The sequence below is a fragment of the Mustela lutreola genome, chromosome 2, assembly GCF_030435805.1.
Source record: "Mustela lutreola isolate mMusLut2 chromosome 2, mMusLut2.pri, whole genome shotgun sequence".
Lineage (NCBI taxonomy): Eukaryota > Metazoa > Chordata > Mammalia > Carnivora > Mustelidae > Mustela > Mustela lutreola.
In genome coordinates, this window is record NC_081291.1 from 90,804,066 (window position 1) to 90,829,307 (window position 25,242).

General features: G+C 45.3%; 1 protein-coding gene and 1 long non-coding RNA gene across 3 annotated transcripts in view; one reads left to right on the forward strand and one right to left on the reverse strand.

Annotated features, from left to right (window-relative positions):
* The window catches only part of RFTN1 (raftlin, lipid raft linker 1), a 192,843-nt gene that overhangs the window by 156,294 nt on the left and 11,307 nt on the right, over nucleotides 1–25,242 (forward strand). The window lies entirely within an intron of this gene.
* Nucleotides 14,883–24,015, reverse strand: LOC131824511 (uncharacterized). The gene is made up of 3 exons (XR_009350886.1): nucleotides 23,766–24,015; nucleotides 17,266–17,699; nucleotides 14,883–15,130 (listed from the first exon to the last, which is right to left on the reverse strand). It is a non-coding gene; the product is annotated as an uncharacterized LOC131824511 (long non-coding RNA).

Consider the following 25,242-nt stretch of genomic DNA (forward strand, 5'->3'; position numbering starts at 1 on the left):
CAGGCTGTGCTACTTCTTCCTGCCCAGCTTTGGTCTCAGTGGGTCTCCACACCCTTAACTAGAAACGGGAAGCAAAGGAGGTGAGGCTCTGACTACCATGGAGAGTCCAACGAGGGCAGGTCACATCCCTCTCGGGCCCTGAGCTCCCTGCGTTTAAGATGGGGCCATGCTGTTCATGAAGCCCACCACATGGGGTTGGATGAAATATGACATCACAGGAGTAGTAACTGAGGACCTTAAGGACCTCATTAAACCAGCCCATGTGCTTCAATACTCTGTAACTCTGTTTGCTCTGAAACACTCGGCCAGAACAGCAAGTCATGCATGGCCACACCGGAAACAGGTGCTTGTGGGCAAGTGATTGGCAGGCCACAGGCGGGGTGTAACATCTCTTGCCATCTGCACATTCAGATGACTGTTAGGGGAGGACAGTGTGCTTTTCTCAAGAAAGGTAACTTGATGGCAATGATCCAGAACCTCACCGTGTAGTCCCAGGATCAGCAGCATCATCGTCACCTGGGAAGTTGAGCAAATGCAGAGTCTTGCAGCTGTCTGTGGTTGTGTGCTGTATGACAAAGGTGGTGTTGGGAGAACACACCAATGGCCTGTCTCTCTTCACCCCTCAAAACGGTGCCCTTGCTGGGTAACCAGAATGCATGCATCCTCTATCTAAAATGTCTGTGGGAGGAAGATAAGGTTACAGACTAGAATAAGAACACAATTGTCTTTTTAATTCAGAGTTCAGATTCATGGATTAAGAGCCTCGATTAGGAAAGATTAAGATGTATTCAGAAAGTTTTCCTGGCTATGCAGATTGGTTTCCGTTAGGTTTATTTGTTAATTTTATTTCTTTCTCGGATGTTTGAGCTTTCTTTCTCATGACCTCTTCTTTTTGTGCATTAATCTAGTTGGTGATATTAGTTTTGGGTCATGTCGTTGGGGTCTTTTGTCCCGTTCTCCCCCTGCCCCCGCCTGCAAAGCCAGTTCTGTGTATCTCTTCCCAACTTCATACTCAGTGATAGATTCAGCCACATGGTAGCTCGAAGCTGGCCACAGTGGAAGTACTGCACCATGAAAACTGGCAAAGCCCAGAAATCAGGGGTGGTTGTTGTTGTTTTTTTATTTTATTTTTTTCCCCACGGAAACCCAGTTGTAAGCATTTAGCAGCACATCACTGGCTGGGCCTTTTTTCCATCACACGTCAACATGATAGGCAGGTGTGGCTGGCTTCCAGTTCGGCAGAAACACATTTTCTTAATTTTCCTGATGGTGACAGGCGGATTAATGGTTTTGATGTAGGTGTTCGCCAGTTTTCCCTGCACAAGTCTTCAGACTCGCTCTTTTCTCTCATGCCTTTGGAGCATTCCCAGTCTTCCCACAATGGAAACAGAGCCTTGTCCATTTCAGCAGCATCAGTCTCTGATTGCCATCTCTTGAGGACAAAAGGAGGAGAGATCTGGACAGACTGTGCCCTCAGCAAATGGGTTCCTCTCCCTCTTCGCAGCTGGTATGGACAGACTGAGGGTTAGCTCCTAGGTCATCTCCTCTAGGAAGCCTTTCAGACTCCTTCAGAGTTAAAGACTTGTCCTCTGTATTTCCATGATTCTCTGTGCATAAGCCTATCCGCTCCTATTATGATGACTGTGATTTCTTTATCCACGTTCCTTCCTTCACTTTGAGTTTTTTGGCCTGGGGTTGTTCGTATTTGTTCTCTAAGACTTCCAGTAAATGCTTCCTGAATTGGGTGGAAGCCTTTTGGTTCAGCATGAGGTACACATATACTTCTCAGAATTGGGCTCTAATCACTTAAGAGCTTTCAAGCACACAGATATCCAGGTCTCCCCTACTGAGTTTCCTTTTTTTTTTTTTTTTAAAGATTTTATTTATTTATTTGACAGAGGGAGATCACAAGTAGGCAGAGAGGCAGGCAGAGAGAAAGAGAGGGAAGCAGGCTCCCTGCTGAGCAGAGAGCCCGATGCGGGACTCGATCCCAGGACCCTGGGATCATGACCTGAGCCGAAGGCAGCGGCTTAACCCACTGAGCCACCCAGGCGCCCCTGAGTTTCCTTTTTAAGCCCACTTTGAGAATCCCACCTTAGCAGAACCACCTGTATACAAGTGTGTCCCGGCACAGCCCAGCCGTGTCCAGGCCAGAGCATGCTGGCCCACGGCTTAGCTCTTTGAAGAGGCGCGGTCAGACCATCCACTAGTCTGCCCACAGACGGCCCCACTTCTGCAGACCCCTCCACTTTTGGGGATGTTTGTCCAGCAAACCCATCTTCCACCCTTGAGACCCAACAGCTTCCTCTCTTCTCCACCCTTTGGCCTCTGGGAAAGGTCTTTCCTGTTCAAGCCCTGGGCAGGTCCCTCTTGGCTCATGGCTGACCCTGCCTTCCTGGCAACCTCTGTCCTCCCAGGCCCACCCATAAACTCCTGGACTCTGACCACAAAACATTTCTGACCAGCTTTTTCTCTTTTTTTCACAGTTGGGACTGGCCTGTTGCTTTTCAGTCTCTTTACTCCCACACATATTTGCAGCCTCAACCATGTGGACAGATGGGCCATTCTCATTCAGCCAAGCCACAGCTGCCTGACTTCCCTGTCCACACATGAGCACACAGTCACACACACACGCATGCACGCTCTCACGAGAAAGCCCACCTAGCTCTTCACAGCTCCACAGACACTGCCGTATGTTGGAAAGAGAACGTAGATCTCAGAGGCTGGGCCCGGGTATGCACCCTGGCTCTCTCATTGCCAGCCAAGTGACAGAGTGTATGAAAAGTCAGTCACCCCCCCTCTTCATTTTTTCCCTCTTTCTGTTGTTAAGTGAGAATGCTGCTAACCTCTCAAAATTGAGAATGAAAAAGTAATGATATATTAAAAAGTTGTGAGTGTACTACTTGGCATTTGGTAGGTAAATAGCACTTTCTTTGATTGGTCACCTGGTGTCATCAACTAGAAAGATCCTCCCCCTGTTGCCTTGGTCTTGTTCTAAAAGCACAGCAGAGGTGGGGTAGGGGAGGTGTGAAGCCAAACGCATTGTTTTTTTCTCAATTGGAAACCTGTGGCCTAAATTAAAGGCAGTTGTGAGTAGTATGGAAGCCCATTCAAAGAACACTTGTAGTGGTTATTTTGTTTACCTTCTTTGAGCTTACAATCCAGAGGGTGAGCTGAAAGGTCCTTCTTTGAAAGGAAAGGGAAATGCAGATGAGTAGGTCAAGAGTAAGAGCTGGAAGGAAAGAGGCAGGGACCCTCTTCTTCCTTCTGAGGCTGCATACCCCCAGCCTGACAGCCCTCCACTGCTGTGGACACTGTCAGGTGCCCCTGAGGCCATCTTCATCCCTCTCCCTGGAACTCCTTCTAGTTCATCTGTGCTCCCTGTGAAATTTGCTGCCCGAACGGACCACAAGGTAACAGGGAAAGCACTTTTAGCTGATGCAGTTGGTGTGGTGGTTGGAGAGTTAATTGAAAAAATCAATTAAAAAGAACCAAAGAAAATCACATTCATATTTCGCACATTTTATTTTAATATAAAATACATAACTACGCATACATTTGCCAATCTTTTAGAGTTTGAGGTCTACTCTTTGGAATTCATCTTTCTTGTGTAAACCACACCCAAAGTGTTGCTGTCACCGGTGTCCTGGGTCAGTTTCATGAAAGTCTAGGAAAGGGATCACACTGCAGAATCCTTGTTTCCCTGATTTTTTTTTTCTTAGTCTTTTCCAGCCCGCACCACTTTTAATTCAACCACAGTTGTTATTTTTAAGCAACCGCACTTTGTCACATCTCTTCAAGGTATTCTACTTAGCTTGCCTAAAAACAACTTCTTTCACCGTCCACTTAAGAAATTTAAATGAAGACACATAATAATAATGATAATAAAGACACGTATTAATGATAGAGTTTCACTGACCTACAGAGGTCTGGTGACACATGGGACTCAGCCTGCTGTGGTCAGTTGCTGGGCTCGGGGCGGGGCGGGGGGGGCGGGCATGAGCAGCCTGGAGAGTAGCCTGCCACCCGTGAGCACGTGGTCTCCCGACAGCTGGACGTGGGTTTCCGCTAGTCTAGTGGGAGGAGGGAGCAGCTGTGGGGAAGCCATGACAGGTTTTGTCATGTCAGGTGGCATGGACTCAGCTCTCCCCGTCCACTCCCTATGTAGTCAGTCTGTTGTTGAAGAGGTGAAGTATGTTGAAAGATGAAGTTCATCTCATCCTATTCTGCCCATTTTTCCACCCTGTGGAGACATTTTTGATCATGACTATATCACCGTGCATTTGGGGAGAATCATATCAGCTTTGGCTTCTCTGAAGGTTTCGTATGTACGATGGCTCCTTTTCAGTCCAATGTCAAACACGCTAGGTAGAGGACATGGTCCTTAGGCATGTTGGGAGCATCTGTCCTCTAGCCTCTAACACAACACCAACCCCTTGGCAGAGGTTTCAGATGGTTCTGTTGTTCCCCCTAACCTGTCACCATCACCCCTGAAAGAATCACAGGTGGCTCAGGGAGATGCATTTCCATAACTGACATCCACTCTGGGGAATGGCCCCAACCCTGTCCCCCAACACACAGGTCCCACTTGTTCTCCACAAACGTCTATATTCTGTAGGCTGCTGGGGACCCAACTTTTGTTTCTAGGGGCTCCTAACTATCTCTTCAACAATCCACACAGGATTTTCCAGGGAGTAACATCAATTTCTAGGGTATCTAAAGTCCACCACCTTCTGCTATGACAAGGGAGCCAATATTTATTCTTATTAAACCATCTGGCATTCTTTTCATTGCCACAGTTTCTCTAGGATAATTGTTTGGTTCTGAGATCATAGCCTTGAGTGCCAAAGACAGCAGTTCTCGGTCTTTTTCCTGTGATTCAGAAGATTTTCCTGTGAATGATCACTGCCGTGAATGACCAGGACTGAAGACATAACCCTCCCCACTCCCCCACTTTCCATCTCCATTCCCCCCTCCCCTTCCCCTGCCTACCACCAGAACATCACTCCACCCTTGTCCAACCCAGAGCAAATCACAGCATAGAGGAGGCCGGTGAGGTGCTCAGGACAACCCTGAGTCTGTTTTAGCAGCTCTGGGTACTTTCACTTTGATCTGATTCCTTGTGTCCCACCTCAGTTTTGATAGGCACACATGAGTGTGCTATTATGACTGAACACCTTTTCCTTAAACGTCATACAATTATGCTTGATGAATTTTAAGTTCCTCATTCAAAAATTTGAGGTTTGCTTTGGAGAGCAGGTTGCTAATCTCTATTAAAAATGTGAAATGCCCACTCCTACCCATGACTCAGCAAGCCCATGCTTCCCATGCATCCCCCTCTTCTAGTGAAACGTGCACCTTTGTTCATAAGAAGCCATGCACAAGGACATTATCTCAGCATGATTAGAGTGACAGAAAAAAGGAAGCAATGTTCATGTCCATCAGTCGGGGAATGATTAAATAAAGGAAGATACATCCTTAGTACGGATGCAGTCATTCCATATAAACTGACAGGAAAGGGACTCCAAGAAATGTTAAGTGAAAAGACAAGATGCAGAATGAGGCTATGATGGTTCATTTTATGTGTTACCCTGACTAGGCTGTGGTGCCTGGTTGTTTGATCAAGTACCAGTTTGATGTTGCATCGGAGGGAGTTTTTAGGTATGATTATTTAAATCCATATGAACAGACGTTGAGTAAAGCGGATTGCTTATCCTTCATGATGGGGGTGGGCCTCATCTAATCAGTTGAGGGCCCACCCCCACAGACTTTGGACTTGCTAACCCCCACAATCACAGGAGACAATTCCTCAAAAAAAATTCAATCTCTCCCTTCCCCGCCTCTAATATGCATACAGGTCTTCCCCACTATCAGAAACCAGAGCACTCCTACGAAACCTCTTATAAGCCTGATGTCAAACAAAGAAGCAATTACTATTCATTTCTGTGGAAAATTTTTGAGCATTCTCAGACCCACAAAATAACCTTTCTCAGGCTTCTCTGATACTTGAGGTCACAGGTGCTCACAGACACAGGTCAAAGCTCAGGCGGCTTAATGCGGAAGAGCCGTGTGGTTCCTTGGGAAGGAGCTTGGTGGGGCTGTCCCTGTACAGAACTGCAGCTGCACCTGCATGAGCTTGCTGCCAGCCAGTCACTGGAGGCTAGTTTCAACTATGGCCTTTTTTTCTTTTTTCACAAAAGCAAAAATCCTCATCAGATTTTTTTTTTCCAGTTAGCAAAAACAGGTACTAATGTAGGTCTTCTGTAAAAGCGAAGAGGTAAAATGTGAACTTTTCAAAAGCAGGGGTGGGGGGCACCTGTATCGGTGTATTTCTCTGTCTCTATCTTTCTCTCTTTCTCATAAGTCCTCCTGGTTCTGTTCCTCAGGATAAGCCTGACTAACACAGATTGAGAAAGTGCGATGCCCTTCATGGGGAATACGCTTCCCAGAACCGCAGGATCCATTTGCTGTGGGCATCCGTAAAAGGAAAAAAGCTTGGAAGGGCACCTGTCAACCTTGTAGGAGTGCTTCTGTGGGACTCGGAATGGAGGAGTGGGAGGCAGCTTTATCTATTAACGTTTTCATTTTTCTGTAGAGAACTATTCATTTTACTCGGATAATTAAAAGTTACATTTTAAAAGATAACTGGTGATGTCTCACCACCTCCTTTCTTCTCTTCGGCTTTAGATATATTTGTTTTCTCCTTGTAGATAAGGAAGCAAAATGAGGGTTGAATAATTCCACTTTCTCTTATCATCAACACTTTGTACAACGTCTTGCTTGGAACAGAGCTTTGAAAGGTGTGTGTCTGCGTCTATGTGTATGCAGTCACGTCTGCCCGGTCTCGTTCTGGGCTTAACCTTTGTTCTTTACTGGGTTTGCCTCACTTTGGTCCCCACCCCTGGAGGGTCAGGTAGCTCCCTTCTGTCCTCGTAAATCCATTTTCATTACTGTGCACAGGCTCTTGGTTTCCTTAGGTGCCTAGAACTTTTATCCTAGAGGGACCCTGTGACCTAGAGTCAGCTTCCCCTCAGGTGTTTCTCACCACGGGGCCATATTAAATTTCTCTGAGCTTCTGACACCCCTTTTCTTCTTGTCCCCGGAAAGGGTCTCTGGTGTTCTTGGCTATTAGGAACTTGGCAGAGGACAGCTTAGTTTATAGGGTCTGTGTTCCCCCACGTAAGTCACTCCTCTTTCCAAAATGATGGAGATCATGTTTAAAACCAGTGATCCCTTAAAGCCATAATCAGGTCATGGAGTCCTGACTTCTGATCTGAGTCTTAGGCCCTTTGCTGGGTGAGTGGAGACCTGGATGGCTGTCTGTCTTCCTTTCCAGGCAAAATTTTCCCTCTGCCTCTTTCTAGGCAACAGTGGCTTAACTTGAGGGTCCTGAAATGCCATGTGGATTGTGGCAGCAACAGCAAGATATTCACAATGGGCTTTGGAATGAGAACCAGCCCTTCAGCTTCCTCATGGGATGGCTGGCACTTGGTGGAAGATTATGTAAGAGAAAAAAAAAAATTGGGGTGCCTGGGTGGCTCAGTTGGTTAAGCGGTTGCCTTCTGCTCAGGTCACGATCCCAGGGTCTTGGGATTAAGTCCCATATTGGACTCCCTGCTCAATGGGAAGTCAGTTTCTCCCCTCTCCCTCTGCTTCTCCCCCTGCTTGTGCTCGCTCTTTCATGTCCTCTCTCTCAAATAAATAAAATCTTTTTTTAAAAAATTGAGGCGAAGAGGTTTAGTGCATACAAAACAGAGAACTCCCAGGGAATTAGGAAACCCCAGAGGGTCAGAGAGAGGGATCTGCTCTTTGCTGACCTGGAACAAGAATGCAAAGGGGTGTTTGCTCAGGCTCCTGCCCTCAAGGAGCATACAGGTGGGCAGAAGACTTCGTTCAGAGTAGCAAGGCCCTCAGTGCTGGATGGTACCCTGCTGACCAGAGCGCCCTGGGAAAGTAGAGACCGACCAAGGTCTGCTGGACACAGTGGGCTCCACTGGAGTGCAGTAAGCCAGGGGCATTGGGAGGGGGGCTTTCTGCCAGTGGCAAGTGACAAGAGCAGAGGCAGACCAGAAGGAAAAGCATATCTGTTCATTTTATTTTTCCAAATTAGAACATTAGTGGTTAATATCAGTGTTTTTCTAGATCCTCAGATCCCTTCTTTATCAACGTACTTTCACTTCCAGCAGCTGACGCCCATGTGTCTTTGCTGACTCATGTGCCAGGGCTGCTGGAGTCTGCTTTGTGCTCAGGCAAGGCAAACTAGAAGTGCCTGGGTGCTTGGATGCCCCTGAGATCATTCTTATCTGTGACTTAGGGAAGGGATATATGAAAGCCCAGCTCCCTTGTCTCGGGTTGGACACCTCTGAGTATAGCTGACCCCCCAGAGCTTCCCAAAACTACTACTGTTCAGGGGATGTTGCATAAACCCGTGTCCTTGCTTGGCTTCAGCCTTCTGTCCGCCTCCCCCCACCCCCTCAGTGCCTTATAATAAGCTACTTACATGTAAATCCTCCTCTCAGGGTCTGTTTCTGGGGAAACTGGCCCAAGATAGAATATGTCTGTTAAAAAAATTCATGTGATAGTGTGAATTATGTTGCAAATTGAGATAAAAAATTATTGTGGGTTTTATAATAATTTTAAACACAACTCTTAACAATCCCAAAGTGTATATAATAAAAAAGTGAATCTTCCTACCCACTCTGGCCCTCCATTCCCTAGTTGCCCTCTGGGAGCTCCTCCTGGAGACGAGCAGAGATGGGTGACCCACACAGACATACGTGCGAGGTAGGCTGGACGTTGCTCTCCAAATGTACCAGCTTCTAAGCCCCGGGCCTGTAAACATTACCTTCTTTGGAAAGAGGATTTTTGTAGCTATGATTGAGATGGGGCGATTAGCCTGGGTTATGTGGACGGGTCCTAAACACAGTCACACACAGCCTTCTAAGAGGGAAGCAGAGGGATATTTTCCACACACAGAGAAGACGTGAAGGCAGAGTAGGAAGAGAATTGCAAATGCTGCTTGGGAAGAGGTTCTGCAGAAAACTCTGTGGGCCAGGCAAGAGCCTGGCTTTGCAGTGGGCTGAAGGGGGTCATGGTGGGGATCTCATCAGATAGCCATGAGTCCAGACAGTTGGCCCTGAAGTGGCATGTTGTTGGGAGAGATAGACTGGAATGGAGGGAAGGTAGACACTTGGGGGAGAGGTCCGAAGATCAGAGAATAAGGGTGGCAGTCATGGTGTTGTCCAGGAAGCTTTCCGTGTCAACAGCTGAACATCCAACTAGAAATGTCTTAAACAGTAGGGACTTTTCTTCTCATCTCACAGAGTGGGAAGTCTGGAGGAACGTGAGGTGGCTGCAGAGTCAGCTTTTTTGATGGCTTAAGGAAATCACAGAGGACCCAGGTGCTCTCACCTTTCTGCATTCTGGTCCTCAGCTTGCCTAGTAGGTCTCTCTTTGGTATGCTAGGCCCAAGGTGGCTGCAGCAGCTCCAAGCATCTCATGTGAAGAACAGGGCATTTCCTGCTATGTGCCTTTTTTTTTTTTTTTTTTTTTTTTTTTTTTTTTTTTTTTTTTTTTAGCAAGTAGAACTATTCCCAGAAACTCTCAAGCAGAGTTTTTTTGGATCCCCTTGGCTGGGGCTTGGGTCACAGACCCACATCATTGTCAAGGAAATGGGATACTTCCTGTACAAAATTTAGTTCTGCAAGTTAAGTTAGACATTTTAAAACATTTATTCCACAAATAAATATTGAGTTCCTACTGTGTGTCAGCCACTGTGAAAAAATGATAAATGGAGGGAACTGGGGCAGGAAGGATTGATGTCTTTCACTAGAGAGTAGGAATACAGTCATTAAAAAATGAATTCTCACCCCCTGGCCTTTGCATGACCACAAAAAAAATAAAAATAAAAATTTCTCTTCGTTGTGATAAGTCCTGAGGGTAGTGAAAGGCACTAAGTCACCAGGACCCTTGTGGAGCTGGTGAGAGGAAACCATGGGGCAGGGTGATTTCAGAGCTTTGCTGCAGAGGAAAAGATGGTGAAAGTAGGCAGCACATTTCCAGAATTTTGTAACAAATGCATTTAAAAAACAACAACAGTATGCTTTAAAACCTTCACTGTATGCTACAGAACAAGAAGGAAGCAGCCTTCAATGTGATTATGATAGGCTTGCTCTCTAGATTTCCCTGGGAGTTTGACATGGTGGAAGCTAATTCTGTAAGAGTGTTGAACTCATGCACACAAAATTACTGTCTTACTGTTTCTTCGGGTCAGAATCCAGCGGGGGGCTCAGCTGCTTCCTCTGCGGAGGGTCTCACAAGACTGAAACTGGTTGTTGGCAGGTCTCTGTTCCTTACAGTGGGCTGTGGGGCAAGAATCTCCTCCTAAGCTCATTCAGGTTGTTGGCCAAATTCAGTTCCTTGCGGTTGTAAGACTAAGGTCTTTGATTCTTTGCTGGCTGCCAGCCAAGGGCTGGTCTTTGCTCCTAGGGACTGCTGCATTTCTTCTCATGCTTTCCCTGTGGCCCCCTGTAAGAACTTTTTAGGTGAATAGACAGTCTGCAAACAGCAGATGAGGAAGGTGAGATGGTTCTCCAAGAAGAACTCAGTGTATTAGAGGATTGGAAGGCATTCTTGTAGTTAAGTGAACCTTCATTGCCACTTCTTGGAATTTGTCCTTTTTGAAATTCACTAAGAAGTTTAATAAAACTAAATAAAAAAGGGATGGATTGTGACTAGTTGAGAGGATATACTCAGCAAAGATGTGCTTTCATTGGAGGGAGGTCTTTGCTCCTGAGGCCTGTGATGCCATCTTGTGCATTGGCCTCTTTGCTTTTTCAATGGCTTGTGTAGAGATTTAGAAGGTGATGGCCTGTGGCTAAAGACCCAAAACTGGGAAGCCATAGAGGATCTAAAGAACATGGATACTCTTGGGCTCTACAAAGACCTTCCCGCTGAGCATGGGAAAAAGAGGATGAAGGGTGCGTTCGAGAGTGGAGAGTGGGGAGGATTCTGGACAACCCACTCATGCCAGTCATGTCAACAGGATGGCTTTTTCTGAATCTCTGTTTCTACACGTTGAGTTTCTAATTTAGATTACAGTTGGTGTTTGTGGAAAATGCCCCATTACTTTAAAAAAAAAAAGTGGGGGGGAAAGAAGAGAAAAAAAACCAAAAACAAGAAACCTTGAAAATTACTTACCTAATCCAACTTCTGGCTTGAGTAGGTTTCCCTGACTTCTTAATTCCCTTCTAATATCATTATCTCTTAATTTACCAATGTTGGATCAAGGCCAGCCAAATAAAATGTAATGGGGATACATTTAAGTATCAAAAAAAAATTAGTTGCCTATAAGTTAAAAAAAATCAATAATGTAGAAGGGAGAATACCTGATTTGACAGCAATTCTAATGAAAAGGAATTTAATATAGGCCAACAGTATACCGACTACTCCCCTCCAAATGCTCCAGGTGCCTTGGGCTATGACAAAGTGGGATTTATGAGATCATACCCTGTGTCACTTTGTCCCCTCATTGTATTCTCTGCTTTCCTCTGCTGAATGCCTTTTCCATCTCAAGTCTTCACCTTAGGGATCCTCATCCACCCTGGACCAGCTCTTTGTAGAATCATCTTTGATACCATTAGCGGGATTTGCTCTCCCTTTCTTTTGACACTTAACACATTCCACCTTACTCTAGAGTTATTTAATTTTTAAAATGGCTCTGCAAACTCCATGACAAGCCATTCAGCTAACCATTATGATAGTCATGCTCCCCGCTCCCAAATTAATTTCTCTTGTGTCACAAGTTTTCTGCAAACATTGGTTGAATAAACAAAGAACAGCATCAGGTTACTACTACTTACAAAAGAAAACTGGTCACATTTATGAAAATGCCCACAGGAGGGACTTATCCTTCTGTTCTTCAGTCTGGTACTGGCTGACTTAGACTCTGATGTCCCACCACAAGCACCATATTTGACGAGAAATGCAGAGAGACTATGGGGGCGCAGAAGAGGGAGATGGGGATGGAGGGTGCACTTGGAAATGGTTGAAACAGTTGGGCATATTCATCTTGAAAGAGGGAAAAACAGGCAATCAGGTAGTTGACTCCCCAAGTTTGAAAGGCTGACCTCTCATAAAGGAGGGAGATTCTGTTTCCCTTGGTGGCAGGGAAATAACCAGGTCCCTTTGGAGAGCCCCTGTGGAACCATTTGGCGGTGGAGGTGGCTGGGGCCTATGGCTGTCAACAAGCAAGGATCAGCGTGATTCAGATGTTCTGTCACTAAGTGGGCCTCCTCCTCTTGGCAGAAAGCACTAGAGCAGTGGTTCCAAATCTTATTGATCCTCACAATCACCTGGGGACTTTAATATACACATTCCCAGGCACCACCCCTAAAGACTCAGTGTCAGTAGGTCTGGAGGTGGAAATGAGGGATCTACAAGGGAAACAGTCCACTAGCCCAAGAGCCACAGGACAGGAGGACCACGCTGTATTAATTTGAGAGAGAGAAGGCAGAGCGAGCAGGAGAGAACATGAATCGGGGGAGGGGCAGAGACAGAGGGAAAAGCAGGATCCTTGCTGAGCAGGGAGTCCCAATGGGGCTCAATCCCAGAACCCTGAGATCATGACCTGAGCTGAAGGCAGACTCTTAACCAACGGAGCCACCCAGGAACCCATGGCCCATTGCTTTTAAGGTAGTGGTCTCTCTGGAGCAGAATTCTTAAGATCCTCTTCAGCTGAGGTAGAAGGGGGTATCTCTTTGCTTACATCACTTGGAAAACTGATTGAGAAAGCTCAGGAGATAGTCTAACGAGACCAAGAGGTCTGTTCTTTCTACAAAAGAGATGCATGGAGAGTTCCTCTAATGTCAATAATTAATAGTTGACATGTGACCCAGCAGTTCCACTCTTAGTCAAATATCCGAGAGAAATGAAAACATATGTCCAACAAAAACTTATTCATGAGTCTTCATAGCCCTGTTATTCATAATATCCAGAAGGTGGAGACAATCCGTATCGCCAGCAAGTGCTGAATAAATAAGCAAAATGCGATATACCCATACAATGGAATGTTGCTTGACAATAAAAAGGAACAAAGTACTAAAACGTGCTACAGCATGGATGAACCTTGGAAACATTACGCTAAAGTGAGAAAAGCTAGACATGAAAGGCCACATGATGTATGATTCCATCTATGTGAACTGTCCAGAGTAGGCAAATCTATAGAAACACAAAGTAGATTGGTGGCTGCCGTGAGGTGGGGAGAAGGAAAGGGACTGCTAACAGGTACAATAAATTCTGGGGAGTGATGAAAATGTTCCAAATTTAGACTGTGGTGATGGTTGCACCATTCTGTGAATATATTAAAAACTGTTGAATTGAAGACTGAGTAGGTGAATATTTAGATATTTCAATTATATCTCAATAAAGATTTTTTTTTTAAGTGGTGCTTATAATTGAAGGCATTTTAAAAAATGCAAATAAGGAAAAGAAAGCAAAGACCCTACTCTCATCATCACTGAGAAAGGAGCCACGTAACAATGTAACATCTTGGTATATTTTCTTCTAGTATACATTCTGTCTATATTTGCATATTTAGGATCATACTGTTCATACTGTTTCTACTTCATCCATATAAATGGCTGTAAAGTATTTCTGGGTGTGAAAAATCATATTTTAATTTACTTCATTAGTTTTCTGTCGGTGGATTTTAGGGGATTTCCATTTTCTTGTGCTTGTAAACCATGAATATTTTTTTAAGAGAGGGAGAGAGAAGAGCAGGGGGAGAAGGAGAAAGAGAGAATCCTAAACAGGCTCCACATCCAGCGTGGTGCCTGTTGCGGAACTCGATCTCACAACCCTGAAATCATGACCTGAGCCAAAATCAAGAGTCAGGCATTCAACCGACTGAGCCACCCAGGTGCCCCAACCATGAATATTCTTTAACTTTTATCATTATACTTCATATTATTTTTTGATTTAAAGGTCCATACTTCTTTAAGATAGCCAATTTTTATTTTTATCCCACTAAAACAAAAGTTACTTTTTATTTTACCTTGAAAGTTCTTGCTAGTGTTCAGAAGGGGACATTGGGCAAGAAGGTAAAGGTCAAGGCTCATCACAGAAGTACTGCCCCCCTCAGACTTGATTGGGCCAGGAGATTCTGTGGAGCCACCTTCCCCTATGGGGACAAAATACCTTTGAAAGAAGCAGATAGACTTGTCTCTATTAAATTGGCTGTTTTGTTTTCTAGTCTGTATCGGTTTTTGCTGTGTAGCAAACCATTCCAATCTTCATAGCTCCCAACAGCTATTTACTTAACTCGTGATTCTTTGGGTCTACTTAGGACCCAAAAGGTGCTCCACTCTGGAGCACCTTTGCTGATCTTTCCTGGGCTTTCTCATGCTTCAGCTGATATCTGGGTGGCCCAGAGTGGTCTCGCTCTTGTGGTCAGTGGTTGGCTGGCTATTGGCTGGGGTAATAACCCAGAAGGTTAGCCGGGCTTCTTCACACGATTCCAGTTACAGCGTTCCCAAGAGCCCCAGTGTGCTAGCTTATTTCATGCCTTGGTTTGCCTCACATTTGTTAATATACCATTGTCCAAAGAAAGTCACAAGCCCAAGTTCAGGTTCAAGAGCTGGGGAAATAAATGCTGTCTTCTGGTTAACAGGCAGCAACACGCTGCGTGGCACAGGTGTAGGGAACGAAAGCATTGGTGTGTGGCCAGTTAATAATTTACCAGGTAATTTTTGCTAAAACATCCAGTGGCCTTAATGGTTGGTGACTAGCATGTGACACTGTGCATTTAATTTTCATACAAGGATCTACTTCCAGCTTCCACATACAGAACACCCAGGAGAATGGTATCAAACCCTTCCAGCGGATTAACTGACATTTTTTAATGGTAAACTCATGTCTCATCAATGTTGAATGTGATTGACAGAAATTTTTATAAGACTTGGAGACTATAGGACAGCAACAGCAAAACCCACCCCAAAAATGCAGTGGCAGGTGCATTCATTCATGGACTCAGCAACTCTTCATTGAGCACTCACTTGAGCCAAACGCTTCCCCAGGTGCTTGGGATTGCTCAGCAATGGGATAAATAAAATCCTCTGTGGAGATTGGGTTCCTGTGAAGGAAAGGGTAATCAATAGGTAAACAAATCTGTGCCAAGTAATGATTAATAAGATGAAGTGAGAGGGCAGGAGACAGTGGGTGAGAGGGGGATTTTTTTAGAGGACACCAAGTAGAGTTGGCCAGTCTCTCTGAGATCATTTTCATTTTTTCGACTTTGTTTGGCTCTTCATCATCTCGTCCTCTGGTGAGTCATTGTGAAGATGCTGATGGGAACCCAAGAGAGCTGTTACAGGCTTTGGTGGATTTACCTCTAGGTTGTAGAGGAGCAGGGAGCCAGAGAGAATGGAAGGACTCATGGGCTTGGGGTACTGAACAGTCAGGGATCTGACGTGTCCTGAAGGCTGGATGTTTTTCTTGGATGCTCTATTACAAGTCCACTTACCAGGAGCAGCGTCCTCAGAGGACATGCTGCAGGATTCGTGCAACATAATTTAGCCTGAGGGAGAAGGGAGCACAGAGACACAGCTGGGTTGGAATCATGGTAACCATAGCAACTAGATGCTGACAATTGGGTCACCAGGAAGAGAAAATTGACTTTAGAGAGTATTGACCAAATGCCAAAGTGGGACTGTGGCACCTTGAATTCACCAGGTGGAGAAAGTCAGGGAGAGAAAATCTGTTGTGTTGAGCTTTGCACAGCATCAGGGTCTTACCCACTTTCTTTTCAGAATGAACCCAAGGCCGATATAGCCCAACACACCAAGACACCCAGCTTTCTTTAACTCTGTTGCTAGTTTGCACAGCAACAGTGGAATAATCCTTTCCTTCCCTTTCCTCTTCTGCTAAGATTCTTTTCATCTTTTAGGGGCCATCTTTTAGCCCTTTAGCTCCATCTTTTAGCCCTTTAGCTCCATCTTTTAACCCCCAGGGTTAGCATTTTGTTGATTATTGGTAAGGTGTCAGGACTCTACTGTAGAGGAAGGTGGTAATTCTGATATAGTCTTAAAAGTTCTAGAGTTTTTTCGGGGCCTGGGTGGCTCAGTCAGTTAAGTGTCTGCCTCTTGATTTTACATCCAGATCATGATCTCAGGGTCTTGAGATCATGCCCCATGTAGGGCTCTGTGCTGGGGGTAGAGCCTGCTTAAGATTCTCTCTCCCTTTGCCCCTCCCCCTCAAAAAAATAAAATAAAATAATTTTTTAAAAAGTTCTAGGGTTTGGGGGGCACCTGGGTGGCTCAGTCAATTAAGCATCTGCCTTCAGCTCAGGTTGTGATCCCAGGGTCCCGCATCAAGGTCTCTGTTCAGCGGGGGGTTGGCTTGTCCCTCTGACCCTCCCTGCCACTTCATGCTCTCTCTCTCTCTCTCTCTCATTCTCTCTTAAATAAATAAAATCTTTAAAAAAAAAAAAAAAAAGTTCTAGGGTTTTTGCAGACAAACTTTCCAGTCCCCAAAACTCCTCAGTAAATACTTATAATTATATCCTGTTATTATATCCAGGAAAGCTCTTTTTATTTTTATTTTTTATTTATTTTATTTTATTTTTTTTTCAGGAAAGCTCTTTTTAAATCTTCTTTTCCAGGTAGTTGATAAGGTGAAAAAAATTAAAAAGGTTAGAAAATGATCCTCCATCCACCTCAAATTGTCTAAAGAGGGAGTAATAAAGTGGCAAATCCTATTTACTCCCAGAAAGCCTAATTTCCTCGCTCATCAACGCAAGTGGGAGGGACTTGGCAAGTCCCTAGATAGAGAAAACGTTTTTTAATTGTTATCAAACAAAGCTGCTTCCAAGTCTGCTGGGGAGGACATGCTCGCCCCTGATGCATTCAGTATGTGTGTGAAATGTCAGCTTCTGGAGGACGTAAGCCCCATGCTGTGACAGTATGAGGTCCCGCTGAGCAGCCAACAGGACATAGCGACTCTGAGCTGCTTAACTGTTTGCACTCGGAACTGTGGCCGTGGATGTTCCCACTAATGGCCAAGGTTTGCCCAGGCGTCACCCCCTAACCTCAAAACATGCAGCCTCATCACCTCCAGCATAATCCCTGAGCCCTATAGTGTAACATGCCTCCTGGGATCTCGCCCCGAGGGGGCAGGGGCATGTCAGCAGACAGCTCCGATAGCGTGTATGGCCCGTCATCACCTGCCACCCACCACCCCTTTCCCACCTTCAGAGAAACCCACACATACCAGGGACCAGATCACCCTGCTCGTCCTTGAATCCAGGAGAGTGTTATCTTGCCCATGCAGGTGCGGTTTTCCTGCCAGCTTGGCGTGCATGGTTCTTTAGGAGAAGCCAGAGCGGGCTGCTCTTCCCCAGTGGGGGTTTTTATCTCTCCCTCCCAGGGTACCCGGGGTGGGACGGTTGGGGGAGGGGTGCTGTGCTGGGCCTCGTGATGGGTTATCAGCAACTAGGCTTCAGGGCTCTGGGTGTCAAGCGAGGTCACAGAGTGGCTGGCAGGGAGGAAGTGAGGGCTGGGTGTGCCAGCCTCGAGTGTGATGAAAAATATAAAACTCTGGATTCCATTCAGTCGCAGCTCTTAAGTTGGGTTTCTTTCAAGTTAGACCAGGTGACTCTCGTGATGGTCTTCCTTTGAGACATTTGCCTGAGCATCTGGCTCTTCCTAGAGTAATAAGAACAGGGCAGTTAGCTTCTTCTGTGGAATAAAACAGCTAACGCTTAGCAAATTAAAATAACAACCCTTTATTATTGCTAGTGAGTCCACAGATCAGCCAGGTGATGCTGCTGTTCTGGCCTAGGCTCGACTCATCCCACCCAGTCCCGCACATAGGCCTCAGCGGCCGCTCACAGGCCCAAAATGGCATCTCTCAGACGTCTGCCATCCTCTGCCAGGCCAGCCTGGGCTTGTCCTCAGAGCATCAGCGGGGCTCCATGAGAGCAAGTGGAAGCAGCAAGGGCCCTCGAGGCACAGGTTCAGAATTCCCATAAGGTCGTACCTCATTCTGTGGTCATACCATATTCTGTGGGTCAGAGAAAATCACAAGGCCAGACTGGACTTAAGGAGTGGAGAAATGGACTCTCCCTCTTTATGCACAGTTATGTTGTAAAGAGGCCTGGATACAGGGAGGCAATAATTGGGGCCATTTGTGCAAACAATGCATCTCAAACAGCAATAACGACGATCATTATTATTTTGTTGGGCTCTCAAAGTGCTCCAGAGCCAGTTACCTTTCTTGTATGGTGGAGAAAATCGGGCAAAGACGTGAATTAAGCAGCAGGGGTGGATAAAGAGTCTTGGGCTGGAAGACCCTCTACACCGCCTGCATTTCATCTGCCCTCTTTTCTACATCTGAGAACTAAGCTTTTTTTTTTTTTTTTTAACATATTCTCTTTGAACGTTATGAAAGCCAAAGTTGTCTAAAACGAGACCGACTGCTTTCTTAGACTCTATTATGTTGGCCTAATTACATATCAGGAAAATGTTTTTCTGGGGCATTGTGTGTAAAACAAAGAGGAAAACAACATCTCCAGCCGGCCCCAGAGTCCTTGCCTCTCCCTCTGGCTGGCAGGGGCTGCATCCCGCGGGAGGCCCCGGGGGAGGAGGGAAGATGAGGGCCTGGGAGGCAGGGCTGCTGCAGCCCCAGCTGGCCTCAGAGAGATTTGCCCAGAGAAAGCCAAGGGGCAAGTCGTTCCTTCCTCTGTCCTTCCCTCCAGCACATGGTGGCTTCCATCTGGTGGCGGAACCGTGTTAGTCTCCTCACAGCCCCCAGATCAGGATCTCCTGCTGCAGGAGAAGAGAATTCCTAAGATGTCCTGGCCATGGTCTCCCAAGACCTCGCTGTCAACTGCAGAAATAATCCCTCGGGCTTTGGGTTTCTTGCCCTCTTGTGACATTTGATGGTGTGAGTCTTTCTCTTTAGACCTGTTTCCCACCCTGGCTACTCAAGGGCTGATTTCTGTCCTTCCAGTCTGTGTTTTCTTTATTCTTCCCTCACCTGCTTGCCAGGAGCTCCCTGAGCCTCCTTAGCCAAACTCGAGGCTCCTTGAGTTTGCGGCTACTGAGTGTTGGCTCTCCCCTCCAACTCTTTATTTTCATCTTACCTGTCCCTGTCTTTACCTGTGTATTAGGTTCCTACTGCTGCTGTGGGCTTCAGACAACAGGGATTTATTCTCTTACCGTTTTGGAGGTCAGGAATCCAAAATGGGTTTTAAGGGATTAAAATCAAGGTGGTGGCAGAACTGCATTTTTTCTGGAGATAGTGGGAGGGAATCTGTTCCTTGACTTTTCAACTTGGAGAGACCGTCCTGCTTGGGGCCAGTGACTCCGACCTCTGCTTCCATCCACATAACCTCCTTCCCTGACTGACTGACCCCGTTCCCCGACACCCCACCACCTGCTTCTCTCTTCAGAGGACCCTTTTGATGACATTGAGCCTGCCTGGATAATCTCTCCTTCTCAAGATCCTTAACTTCATCACATCTGCCAAATCTCGCTTATCATGAAAGTTGACATGGGCCCAGGGTCCAGGGATTGAGGCGTAGACATATTTGTGGGAGTGGGTGAACATACTCTTTCTGCTGTAGGTCCCATCTCATCTAGCTGCCTCCTGGACACTGTTCCTTGAACTCAGCATGTCTAAAATGAATTCACTCCCTCATTGTCCTCCTTGTCCTGGTCACCTTTGTTCAGCATGTGATCAGCCAGTACCTAGGCCCCCAATCATCATGTGCATGAAACATAATTTAATTTAGCAAGCCTGATATTGATGGACACTTGGGTAATCTTTAGTGTTTTGCTATTGCAATCAGTTCTCCAGTGAATAACTTTGTACATTTGTCACTGTGCATATATATAGAGAGAGATATAGATACAGATCAGTTCCCAGAAGTGAGATTGTTGTGTCAAAGGGTAAATGTATCTGCAATTTTGAGAGATACTGTCAGATTGTTCTCTATGAGGTTGAACCAATTTGCCTTCCTGCCAGCAGTGTCTGAGAATGCTCACTTCCCCACAGCCTTGTCAACAACGTGGTTGTCAAACTTCTGGGTTTTTCCCAATATGATAGATAGAAATTCAGATCTCAGTAGTTTTTAGTTTGCATTTCTCTTACTATGGGATGTGGTGTTTTTCTTTTTATGTGCTTAATGGGCATCTGAATTTCCTTTTTTGTGATTCTCTTCCTGTTTGTGTCCATTTTAAAACTTGGATTATTGGATTTTTTTAAAATCAAATTTTAGGAGCTCTTCCCTTTTCATCTGTAATATGAGCTACAAATGTTTTCCCATCTTGTCTTTTGTCTTTTGACTTTACACAGCTTGTCTTTTGTCTTGCAGAAGACACCAAATTTATTATTTTTTATGTCACCAAATTTATTATTTTTACTTTATGGTTTCCAGACTCTAAGTTAGTTAGAAAGGGCTTCCAGTTGGCTCATTAAAATTAAAATAATAAAGCTGTGTTCAGTGTGGGGAGTTGGACACAGGCATCTGTTTCTTCTGAAAAATCCCAGTGAAATGATACAAAAGGAATGATAGGAGGTAGGCATGGAGATAGATAGATGCTACACTCAGTTCTCATTGTTCATGAATTCTATATTTCCAAATCCTACTTGCTTAAATTTATTTGTAATCCCCAAATCTGTTCTCTTGTTGTTTTCACCATTACTTGCCGGCATATGCAGAGCGGCAAAAAATTCGAGTTGCCGACATTCTTGTTCCCGATTAAGGAGATGCTCTGCCTTTCTGGTTTAGCTTTCATACTATAAACAAGTGTCCTGTTTGCAGTCTACTTAGTGCCACACTTTTCACATTTTTGTGCCTTTCATTGTTGATTTTGCTATTTAAAGTGGCTCCAAGTCTCATGCTGAAGTGTTGTCTGGTATTTCTAGGCATAAGAAGGCTACAGTGTGCCTTACAGAGCAAAGACACGTGTTAGGTAAGTTTTATTCAGGCTTGAGTTCTAGCGCTTTGGGCTGTATGTTCAAAAGGTAGTGAATCAACAAAATATATTTTGAAAGGTGTCTTTAAACAAAAATGCACATAAAACAAGGTTCTGTATTGATCAGTTGATGAAGATGCTGTCAGCAGAAGCTCAAAGAAACCTAACCCTGTATTTCCCCTACAGCATTGGCTCCAAGTGTTCAGTAATTCTTGTGGCAACATTATAGAACAGAATTCCCATGAATAATGAAAACTGACTGTAGGTAGGTAGCTAGCTAGATAGATAGATAGATAGGCAGGCAGGCAGATAGATAGACAGGTAAGGTATCCACAAGAACAAAAACATTAGAAGAGAAAGTAGAAAAGAGGAATGACTTCAACACAGTTTTAGAAAAGGAAAGTAAATAGCAGATGCTAATTGGCCTAGTAAAGTACAGGAAGCTATCACCTAACAGACAAGGAGCCATGTGAGAAAATGAGAAAAGCTCTGGTTTTCAAAGCAGAAATGACCATGGGACGGTGGGAAGTGAACTGCAAAGCTGACAACCGGGGCATTGGTTTAAAGTCCTTATGTATCGTGGTAAGAGTCCTAGCTCCCGTCTCTGCAGCTTTGGGGTCTTAAAAATAAGGCTGCAGAAAAATTAAAAAGGTAACAAAAAGGCTGAAAGAGAAAGGAAATCTTTCAGAGGAAAATAAAAAGAGTAAGAAAATGGGGAGGGGTAAAAACATGGGAATATCAGCCCTCCATTTTGACTTATAGAAGATCCAGAAAGAGAGAAAATGGAGAAAAGGAAAACTCTCAAGGGAAAATAAAAGAACACTTTTCAGAACTGAAGGACAAGAATCCTCAGATGGTGAGGTCATCAAGTGTATGACCCACCCCAAGGCACATTGTGAAATTCTGACACCTCATGGGGAAAAATATCCTAAAAGCTTACAAAGCTCATGAGGTTGTAAAGTATTAGCAATCAAAAAAGATATCTCCGTAGCAGTGCGGATCTCTAGAAGCCAGTGGAGAAGTACTTGAAAATCTCAAAGGAAAAGTAGGTTTCAGCCCAGACTTCTGTACCCAAACTGTTAGTTAAGGGTGAGAACAACGACACTTTTATGAACGTGCAGGTTCAAGTGACTTACAGAGCATTTGTTTCCCGGGAAGCCATGGGAGCACGCACTATAGCAATATGTAGAGGAAACCAAGAAAAAGAAAACACCAGCCTTAGATAGCAGTGGGAGAAGAACACAGCCATGGAAAGCGGCCAGACCAGGATTGGAGAAAGAGTGCACAGAGCTCCAGAAGTGATGTCTCTACTGGAGGAGGAAAACAAACAAACAAAAAAACAACCAAAAAACCCCCCAGAACTAATGTATTTAGGCATATGGGATATTTATCAGTGGGCATAGAATAGAGGTGTTGGAGAATACAGAATAAATTAGTGATGGGTTCACATACAACCAGACATGTGAAGAAGAAAAAAAAATTGAGGACATGATTAACTCTATCATGTGAAAAAGAAGGCAGATCACAGTGCATTTCTTGACCCAGCATTGAGCAACATCTGCAAAGTTGTAATAACACAAACACTAACTTTTGATTTGATTAGAATTACTAGGACCATTTGGGGGCACTAAGAAAGAGGAAGTAAGAAATGTGTATGGGAATGTGAAGGCTTCATCTTCCGTGGTAGGAAACCAAAGGATATCTAAAATTGGTAAGTTAAGAAACAGTAGCATATGCATACCCAGCCAGTAAGTGTTGAGCATTAGTGTTTTGGCAGCAGGTTTTCAAAAGACATGACACATGTTTTTGCAGTTTTGTACCTTCACATGCCCTCTCCATGAAAGGCGAGGGCCCAACCGAGTGGCAGTCGAGAACAGGGGCAAACATTCCCAGTCACTGATTTTTCAGGCATGGAGACCATCCCAGTGCTGGTCCCGCACACACTTCTCAGATATGGGAAATTAAATTCCTCTCTCCATTTACACAGTTGTGTAGAAGGAGCCAAGTCTTTTCTTTGAAACTGCTTTTCTCCCAGATTGCTTCCACAGATTGAAACAGGAGAAAAGAGAAGAGCAAACTGACATTCGGGATACAAACTCTCTCACTGGACCAGTGTGTTACCTCCTAATTACTTCCCTGAATGGAGGATCTTTAAAAATGATCAAAAGACAAAGGCATTTCTTAAGAAACTCTACATGCTGTTGTCATGAGTTTTGGAGGGTAAGGGAAGGTTGTGTTGGATGTCTGTTTCCTTAGTTGATTTGCAACCACTGGAGAAATTATGGGGAACAAAGGGAAAAAAGAGCCATAAATACAAATGAATTCCTTTTACATGAGTTGAAAAACCACAGGACATGCTCCATTTTTTTTAGCACTCCAGGTGTGATCGGAGATTACGGATCCACACAGGAGAGTGGAGAGTTAATTAAAATTTGTGCTCCTACTTCCAGAAAGAAATGTCTTTCCGTTTGATAAGCAGGCTGTCTTTGGAGTGCTGTTTGTGCTTTTCTGTCCTCACTGGAGTGTCACAGAAAAGCAGATCAAAGGGAGCCTCCATCCAGTTAGGTTTTCTACCACCTTTCTGAGCTAATGGACTTGAAAGCCTCTTCCCCTGACTGCTTGGGGCTCATGTCATATGCTAGAAACGTCGTCTGCGTACGGTATTGATAATACGCGAAGGGGCTTTGATAGATGCTTACGGAAAACCATATTAACCACTCATTAAATCAGGACCACCCCAAACCGTCAGGGCGGGGGAGTCTGACAGAGGGTTGCCTCCTCACCCCTTACCATTTGTATTTTACTTTTCCCCTCTCCACGTGAAGGCCGGATTACTACCACTACTCTCGAAAGCAGGGTTCTGTTTTTGTTGTGCTTTCTCTTGTCCTCCGAGTCTTTGTGCTTCTGCACCCTCTGGCTGACATCCCTTACCCTGAAGGGAAAAACTGTTTGGGAGAAAACCTGCTGTCTTTCTCTTTAAGATAGTGACAAAACGAAATAAACATAGAGCAAAATAGAGGCAGCCCAGGCTCACCCCATGTTAGCGGGCAGGTCAGGCTGCAGGGGGCGAGGGGGTGGGCTGGCCATTGTCTCGCTGCTCTGGGTGCCCGCGGGAGAAAATCCAGCCGGGCCGCAGCCACTAATAAAAGGACTCCATTCTGCCACTCAGGGCTTTGTGAGGCGCCAAAGCTTGTCCTAGTTGCCATGGCTACTGTCTGATTGTGGCGGGTTTGTCACAGTGCTTGATAAAGTGGGAAGGTTATTCTTGATAGGCCCAAGTAATCATAACCTCGCAAAGCTTGAGAGTGTGGCTTTAACACTTTTTTCCTCCTGTCTTGAAATCGGGAATGCAGGGATGGGGGTTGGGTTGTCGGGGAGAAAGCAGCCCCAGCAGGTGGTGAGGGCCGGGCCCAGCATGCAAGATACTGCCAGCTGGTGTGGATGGGAGTTCCTCTTGTGGCCAGGGGGCTGGGCAGAAAGGGGTGTCACTGGGGTCATCTGCCATCCCTGGGCCTGAGTGGGGGCTTCAGAGAAGGGGTCAGAATGGGGACCCTCCTGACCCATCCATCAAGTGATTATTCTTGTACCCCTCTCTCCTTTCCTCTTTTCCCTTTCTGCTCCTGCCTCTTTTATTAAGGGGCCTCCCTTTCCTCCCCCTCCTTCGCTTGCCCATCCTCCCCCTTTCCTCTCCCTTTCCTCACCCCAATTCCTTCACAGAACTGGGCCTTTCAGAGGCCTCTACGTTCCCTTCTCAAGTGGAGAAGGATGGGGAAGGTTAGCTCTGAGGTAACAGCTGATTGGATATGGCCACAGAATTGGACTCTTCTGTCATCAGAAGAGACCCGAGTTAAGGGGCACTTGGGGGACGCAGTCGGTTGAATGTCCGTCCAACTCTTGGTTCCAGCTTGGGTCGTGATCTCAGGATCATAAGGTGAAGCCCTGTGTCTGGCTCTGAGCTCCACTTGGAGTCTGCTTAAGACTCTCTCTCTCTCCTTCTGTCCTGCCCAGCCCCCTCCAAATAAATAAATAAATACATCTTTAAAAAGAGAGACCTAATTGATTACCCAGGCAGTACTTCTGTAACCTGTACATCAGAACTACTGAGAAGGTTCTTTCAAACAGAAAGAAGCCCCAGGTTTCAGATCTGGTAGGTCTCGACAGGGTCCCAAGACTCTGCATTTCTAACAAGATCCCAGGTTGATGCCATTGTTGTTGCTTGGGGAACCACATTTTGAGAGCCACTGTCAGAGGACAAAGCTTATTTTTT